Source organism: Saccostrea cucullata, unplaced genomic scaffold (assembly GCF_032062105.1).
Source record: "Saccostrea cucullata isolate Sc308-1 unplaced genomic scaffold, CSIRO_AGI_Scuc_v1 ctg846, whole genome shotgun sequence".
Classification (NCBI taxonomy): domain Eukaryota; kingdom Metazoa; phylum Mollusca; class Bivalvia; order Ostreida; family Ostreidae; genus Saccostrea; species Saccostrea cuccullata.
Genome location: NW_026927703.1, coordinates 248683 through 256407, shown reverse-complemented (window position 1 = coordinate 256407; position 7725 = coordinate 248683).

Sequence of the window (7725 nt, the reverse complement as noted above, 5' to 3'; positions counted from 1 at the left end):
CTTAACTGTCAGCGACGTCAGCTGCCCAAAGACAAAACTCAAACCTTTGAACATGATCCGAGATACTCAATCTCTGCATTATCTGAATTTTGTATGGAAAAAGTTCGAAATCCTTCCTAAATATGTCATGAACACAAGTTTTAGGGATTCCAGTCTCTGAGGAGGAACGTCTAACTGATTTCTCTGGACTGTTAGAGAGCATTTTTCAAAGCGTACTCACATTTTCCTAGCTCTAACCTGATCATGGCCGACCTTCTTTTGGCGCTTCTGCTACTGATCCTTGTCGCTAGAATTTACATAAAATCTTGTAGACATGTTTCCTGCTCATATTACAATTCTCAAAATGGGATCCGAACTTTCTCTTAACGTCTGTTACACATTTCGTTTCATAAAATTGATTAACGATAAAAAATACGCTGTTCTGACCTAAGTCGCGCCATATTGAAATAACTTTGAATTAAAACTAGATATCATTGAGATGGTGGCCATCTCAAAGGGCCCCGCTTTCAACAATGAACATGAAAATGTAAGGTAGTTTAAAAGGGTTTATTTTGAAGAGGAACATTTGTGTACTACAGTAAAAGTCATTTAGTACAACTTCACGGATATTGCGAATTTACAGATATATATCAAATTTATCTTGTATCCCCAGTTATATAAATTTACTGGAATGAAGGGGAAAAAAGTATGCACCAAACAAAGATTTTAAACAGAAAGGCTAATTCTGACCATGACCTAGAAAATTCAACCACGGTCACTGCACATCCATTGACCAGTGGCACTCTGTGGGTGAAGTATGAGCCAGATTGGGCCAAGGAGAGAGAAAATATGCTCCGGACAAGGATTTTTCATATAACTCTGCTATGACCTTGACCTTTGACCTAAAAACATAGTTCAAGGTCACTGCACACCGGTTACCCAATGGTACTCTGTTGGTGAAGTATGAGCCAGATTGGGCCAAGGAGAGAGAAGACATGCTCCGGACAAGGATTTTTCATATAACTCTGCTATGACCTTGACCTTTGACCTAGAAACATGGTTCAAGGTCACTGCACACCAGTTACCCAACGGCACTCTGTGGGTGAAGTATGAGCCAGATTGGGCCAAGAAGAGAGAAGACATGCTCCGGACAAGGATTTTTAACATAATTCTGCTATGACCTTGACCTTTGACTTAGAAACATGGTTCAAGGTCACTGCACACCGGTTACCCAACGGCACTCCGTGGGTGAAGTATGAGCCAGATTGGGCCAAGGAGAGGGAAGACATGCTCCGGACAAGGATTTTACATATAATTCTGCTATGACCTTGACCTTTGACCTAGAAACGTGGTTCAAGAACACTGCACACTGGTAACCCAAAGGCCTTATGTGGGTGAAGTATGAGCCAGATTGGGCCAAGGAGAGAGAAAATATGCTCCGGACAAGGATTTTTCATTTAATTCTGCTATGACCTTGGCCTTTGACCTAGAAACACAGTTCAAGGTCACTGCACACCGGTTACCCAAAGGCACTCTGTGGGTTAAGTATGAGCCAGATTGGGCCAAGGAGAGAGAAGATATGCTCCGGACAACAGATTTTGGACGGACGGACAGCCGGACGGACGGACAGACAGACTGATCACTATAGGGCGCTCGCCAAGCGGGGCCCTAATAATGTCATAGTGTCGGAATGTCATAAGTTTTGGCGCATTATTTTTTCAAATAGTAAAAACTTTCGTTAAAGACCTTTCGAATGATATCAGTTTAATAAAAATAGCTCGAGATTTAGCGAAGGTATCAAAATGTTAAAGTGTTACCTTTCTTTCCGGGCACCCTAGTTGTATTTAGAAAGGTTTTGTGACAGGCAATACAGAGATTTAATATGAAAGCCTTATCGGTTACATTTTTAAAAGTAGGTCAAACTTCAAGGTCAAGGTCACGAGGTTAAAAAACAGTGTTTTAAGAAAGGTCTTATCGCAGGTAAAACACATGTTTAATATGAAAACCCACTAATCATTCCAAAGTTATGGCGATTTTTTTTAAAAGGTAGATCAAACTTCAAGGTCACGGGGTTAAAAACAATTGTGTATGTAGAAAGGTCTTGTCAAAGGCAATATACCTATCCTTTTTTATTCAAAATCAAGACCAAGGTTTACGGTTTAGAAAAGTAGGTCAATCTTCAAGGTATATGTCACAAGGTCAAAAATCATTATGTATTTAGAAAGGTCTTGTAATAAGTATAATACATTTACTAGTAATTTCAGTTTAGTGTGAAATTTTCAATTACGTCACGATCTTTTTCGACAGATGCATCCAGCGTAAACAATTCACGCCCCCGCTGTGTGATTGGTCAACTCATGTTATCAACATTGACACGGAAAAAGTCTGTTGCATGTGCAACAAATCAGGGATTTGAAGAAACTTCCAGTCGTAAAGCTTGCGGTTAGGAGGCGTGTACTATTTACCTTGAGTGCAACCGTCATCATAGGTTGTGACGTAATGCAAAACTTCACACTTAACTGATAAGTTACTAGTAATATGAAAACCCTATCTCTTATCATTCAAAGTTATGGCCAATTCAAAGTAATGTTTAATTCTTTTAAAGTAGGTCAAACTTTAAGGTCAAGGGGTCAAAAATCATTGTGTATTAATAAAGGTTTTATCACAGGCAATACACATGTATACTATGAAAGCCCTATCTTCTCTCATTCATAAAATATAATCAGGGTTAATGTTCTTGTGACAGACGGTCAGACTGACAGACCTTCAGTCGAATAAGATTTAATGTCCCCTCGCTTTCGCGAAAGCGGGGCAGAAAAAAAGGTATTTACATATTGATATGGGGAGATCCTCAGACAGTGTAACCCATTACTTTTTTTCAACCATTTCTATTTAAAATACATTGCTTTACAAAAGACCGCACATGCTGTGATTGCATCAACTGGTGTAGGAAATAAACTGGTTTGCTCTTTAATCCATTTCTAGTTCAATGGTAAGGATTAATATAATTTTCTCCCGTCTGTCCGTTAATATTGTCTAACCGATTATCTAGGTAATCCATCAAGGCACATTTCGAGCATATACATGAATTGATGAGGGTGTTACCTTATAATTTTGGGTCACACAGAAGAATTTGATGGGCCCTAGTTGGGTAAATTCGCAAAATGTCTTGGCTTGAGTACTAGAATCCTTTGGTTAACATAGGACTGTGGCCCTGTCACCTGCTTTTCTTTTGATATCCCCTCAGCACGTCGATCGTATGTAAATTTAGAGGATTGTTTTCAAACTTCTGAAAAATATTGACCACAATTAGTAGATGAAACTCCTATATACAGACACGTGCAAAAAGTATTCGGTCAAAATGGCGGCGTGTTTACACTGACAGCGGTAGTATGAAGAAATCTACAAGCTATACGAGGGTTATTCCAAAAAGTCGTAGACAATGTTTATAATTTTTTAATCATGCAACCAATACTTAATAAATTTTGCAAAGACATAATATAGTCAATATTCTTTAAAACTGTGAATTTTTAAATACATATCTTTCATATTAAAAAAATTAGGACGATTTATATGAAGGCCGATAAGGCCTGCCGGCGCACGGACAAAATTCGGAATAATTTACGGATATTACCATTACATCAGCTTTTATTTTTTTTAGTTCTATATAATACATTGAACTCAAATTTAAATCACTGAAACTAGAATAAAAATATGAATATGATGTCAAAATTTCATATAAATATTATTAGAAACAGACGATTGGTGTCATGATTTTCATAGTATCGTTGAAATTGAGTTTGATGAAAATGACGTCATCAAACGCATAGTCGGCGCACAGAGATGTAATAAATTGTGTTGGATATGGTTAATATACATCGGAGACGGGAAAAAAGAGTACAGAAGCGACATTACACACCAGATTTTAATAAAGAAATTATTTTTAAACTGCACGATATTCAATGAGAGTTTTTCTTCTGTACCGAAAATAGTTAATTACGGCATGTGAGAAGTAGAGAGTACTGTTTGATAAATGCAGACTATTTGGAAAAATCTGGACCGCGAACGACGTCAAACAATTTGTATTCTCTGCTGCCTACAATGTAAGGCGATCTTTCGACTAAATTTCGACTGAAATTTGAATCTGCTTAAAAAAAAACAATTAAAAAAACAAACGGACAGTAGTGAATTTAAATATGTCCGTTAAGCAAGAGTGGTCTATCACTTAAAAAAATTATTGAATGTTAATACCCGCTGGTGAAGCAGACAAAGTTATCATGACGTTATAGGAGACGTAATTTACGCTTGCTTTCGTGCGCCGGTGTACACTTATATTCTTTCTTTATTTTTTCATAATTTTCTTATAAGGTGTGATATCATCATAAAACTTGAAGTGCATGATCATAAAATATTACTCTTTGCTATGACAAGGAAAGAAATTTAATAAGGCAAAGAGAAACAAAACTGTTTTACCTGTCTACGACTTTTTGGGACAACCCTCGTACTTTCAATGACAATGCTTTGAAAATTAAAAAATCAATTTCTTACGATTTAATATTTCGTTAGGTGTCCTTTAAGTCTGATAACATTTAGAATCCGCTTGGGGATGGAGCCATACAAGCTTTAAATGTAGGCAGGCGTGACACTTGTCCATATACGCCGAATTTCCTCGATAAAATTGTCTCTTGATTTTATTACAGCTGTGCATGACTGGTCTTCTTTTTATGTATAACCAAACGTTTTCTATAATATTCAGGTCTGGTGACTGAGCAGGCCAGCTTAAACACTTAATTCGATTTCTAGCAACATACTCTTGAGTTGACCTGGCTCGGTGGACGGGTGCGTTGTCATCTTGAAAATACGAGAAAAATGTCTTACAAGAACAGGTTATAGGTTTTCCTCTAATATATCTCAGTGGTATTTAGCAGCATTGATATTACCTTCTACTGGCGTCATAGTTCCAACACCCTCCCTGCAGATGCACCCCCATATCATGACTTCGCATTTGGATTGAGAAGTTTTCTGCTGAACAAGATCCGACCTCCATCCTTCGTCTTTTTTTCTCCAAATCAAGGCCGTAACTACCATTGAGGCAAGTGAGGCAAATGCCTCATTAAATTTTTAGAGTTTTTTTGAAAAGTGAAAAGGTTTTACATTGAACTTATGAAATATGTGTGTCTTCGTACTAAATTAATATTTTCAACTTTTGTTTCAATATCTGTAAATCGTTCATCTCAACCGGTGCCTCATTGTCATTTAGAACGAATGTAAAATATTAAAAAATATAATCCAAAATGTTTGTTTTGTAAATTGTTTGATTGTTTAACATCCCTTCCAAGAATTTTTCATTCATATAGAGACATCACTACTTGTCGGTGTAGGGCTGCAAGTTTAAAATCTGTACTAGGCTTTCAGGGTCACTGAAGATGATTAAACAGTGAGAGTTTTTTTTTTGTGCCATCACTTACTGGGACAAAGGACCTCGGTTTTTAATCTTTCTGAAGGACCGGACTCTACATCCCGCAGTGGGATTCCAACTCGCGATGTAAGGATAGACTTTAGTTTGCGACTTAAGAGCGTTCGCTCTACCCACTGTGCCATTCAAGCGACAATTCCAAACGTAAAAACTTTCTAAGATTATTATTTTTATTTTCTAATACCCAGGTTTCAGGATCCCCCTCCCCCTGGAGACCCCCGTCACTGACCATCAGGTATTACCCTTGCCCCGTCTGGGATTGCCCAGCACCCTTGCCTCACTAGAAATTTGAGCCTAGTTACGGCCTTGCAAATCCTAATTCTTTCATCATGCCCCATTATAATTTTACTCTCATCTGAAAAAATCACACGCTTCCAGTCCTCTACTGTCCATCGTCTTTTCCCCCGACACCAAGCAAGCCGCTTCTAACGATTCACTTCTTTTATAACCAATTTCTTCTTGGCAACACTTCTCCTGTAGTTATGTTTGTGTAAATTATTCTGTACTGTCCTTTTACTTACTGGTTCTGGTCTTTCCCCGTTAACTTTTGCAGTTATTTCAGAGTGAACATCTGTTTTCACAATCCTCTCTAACTTCCGATAGTCACGGGGCCCGATTTTTGGAGGTCGGCCGCTTCTGGGTTTATTTTCAACAGATCCTGTGTCAAAAAATTTTCGACAAACGTCTATGACAGTTGATACAGGTAATTGTAACATTTCACTTATCTTTCTCCGAGAATAACCTTTCTCCATTAACTCCACGATGATGTTTTTCACATCTGACCCCATTTCTTTTCCTTTCCGCCGAAGCATGGCTGAAAAATTGCAAACTCGGCGTTAAAAAATATTCAATCAATCAATCATCGTTTCCTTTCCGACCCAACTTTTTTACTCTTGCTATATTTGTTCTTAATTTTTAAATAGCAGACGAAAATATTGTCAAGTGATTTATCATGTGACTAAATTCTCTAAATTTATACAAATCTACTTCCTGTGATGTGATATCAAGAGGGCAAGGTCATTTTCTTTTTTTAATACCATTGAAAGTGTAAACACGCCGCCATTTTTGACCGAATACTTTTTGCTCGTGACTGTATTTTATCTTTTGGTTAAAGATATAAATTTTAATAACTATGAAAAGTCTTTTCTATACACGTAATCATCAAAATCGTCAAAAAAAAAAAAAGCATGGAAAACGTCAGATATATCGGGCTAGTCTAATTAATACCCATTGCTCCATTTCTACAACGGGTTTTAAATATTATTTTTGAATATTTTTAGGTCACCGGAGTAAACTCGGGTGAATATCTAAATTATTATGATTACATCCGAGAGAGATTTGGCCAAAACTCTCTCGGACGTTATCGTAATAAGTGAAACATTCTTGGTGTACTTCCGTTACGTTTACCTTAAGATTTTCAATGCTTTGAGTGGAACTAAGACAGAAATATATGTAGGTAAAAAAAATAATATACATGTAAATACATGTTTCCAAACCCAGAAACACCACATACCGTTCTCTCTTATAAAATATACACCGTATAGTGCGGTGTATATTTTTGTGGAACGATTATTTTTGGGTTTTCACGATTAATTTGTATGTTACACACGATGAATAAGTGTAATAAATATAATTTGTGAAAAAATATCCAACAAGCCCCGGCGGTGAACATCGGGGAGGGGGGGGGTGTCTTGTCCACAAGTACCTGTACAAGTAACTTTTCAATACTGAGCTGATTTGTGTGTTTACCTAGCCAATGTGTTCAGGTGAGCGATGTGGTCCGTGGTCCTCTTGTTGGCTACATGTAGCTTGTTTCAAATCAATTGTAAAGTCCTTTTTATACCTTACAACCTATTTTGTCTACGGTATGTTCTGTCTAACTGATCAATATAATTATATAGCTTAAGGCGGGTATGAGCAGAGAGCTTACTTCTCCAAGGCACTTGATTCCAAACTCTGAGATTTCCAGGGGTCAGTTTATTTTATCCCCTTCACAGATTTTTGTTAATATGTTCACGGATTTTTTTTTGATATCCATAACTGTTAGTTATCTCCACTTTTTAAAAAATACTGTCTTTAACAATCTTCAGCTTTCTTTATCTGAATTTACAGTTTTTGTTTGATTTCGATTTACAAAGAGTGAAATTTCTTCTTAATTCTGTAACTTAAACCCATTCGTTAAATCGAGTCAATGTTCTGGTATTTCTGATTATTTTATTTTTTGTCTTTCCTGTTCGTTAAAGCCTTTGTATTTTCATACAGATATCTTA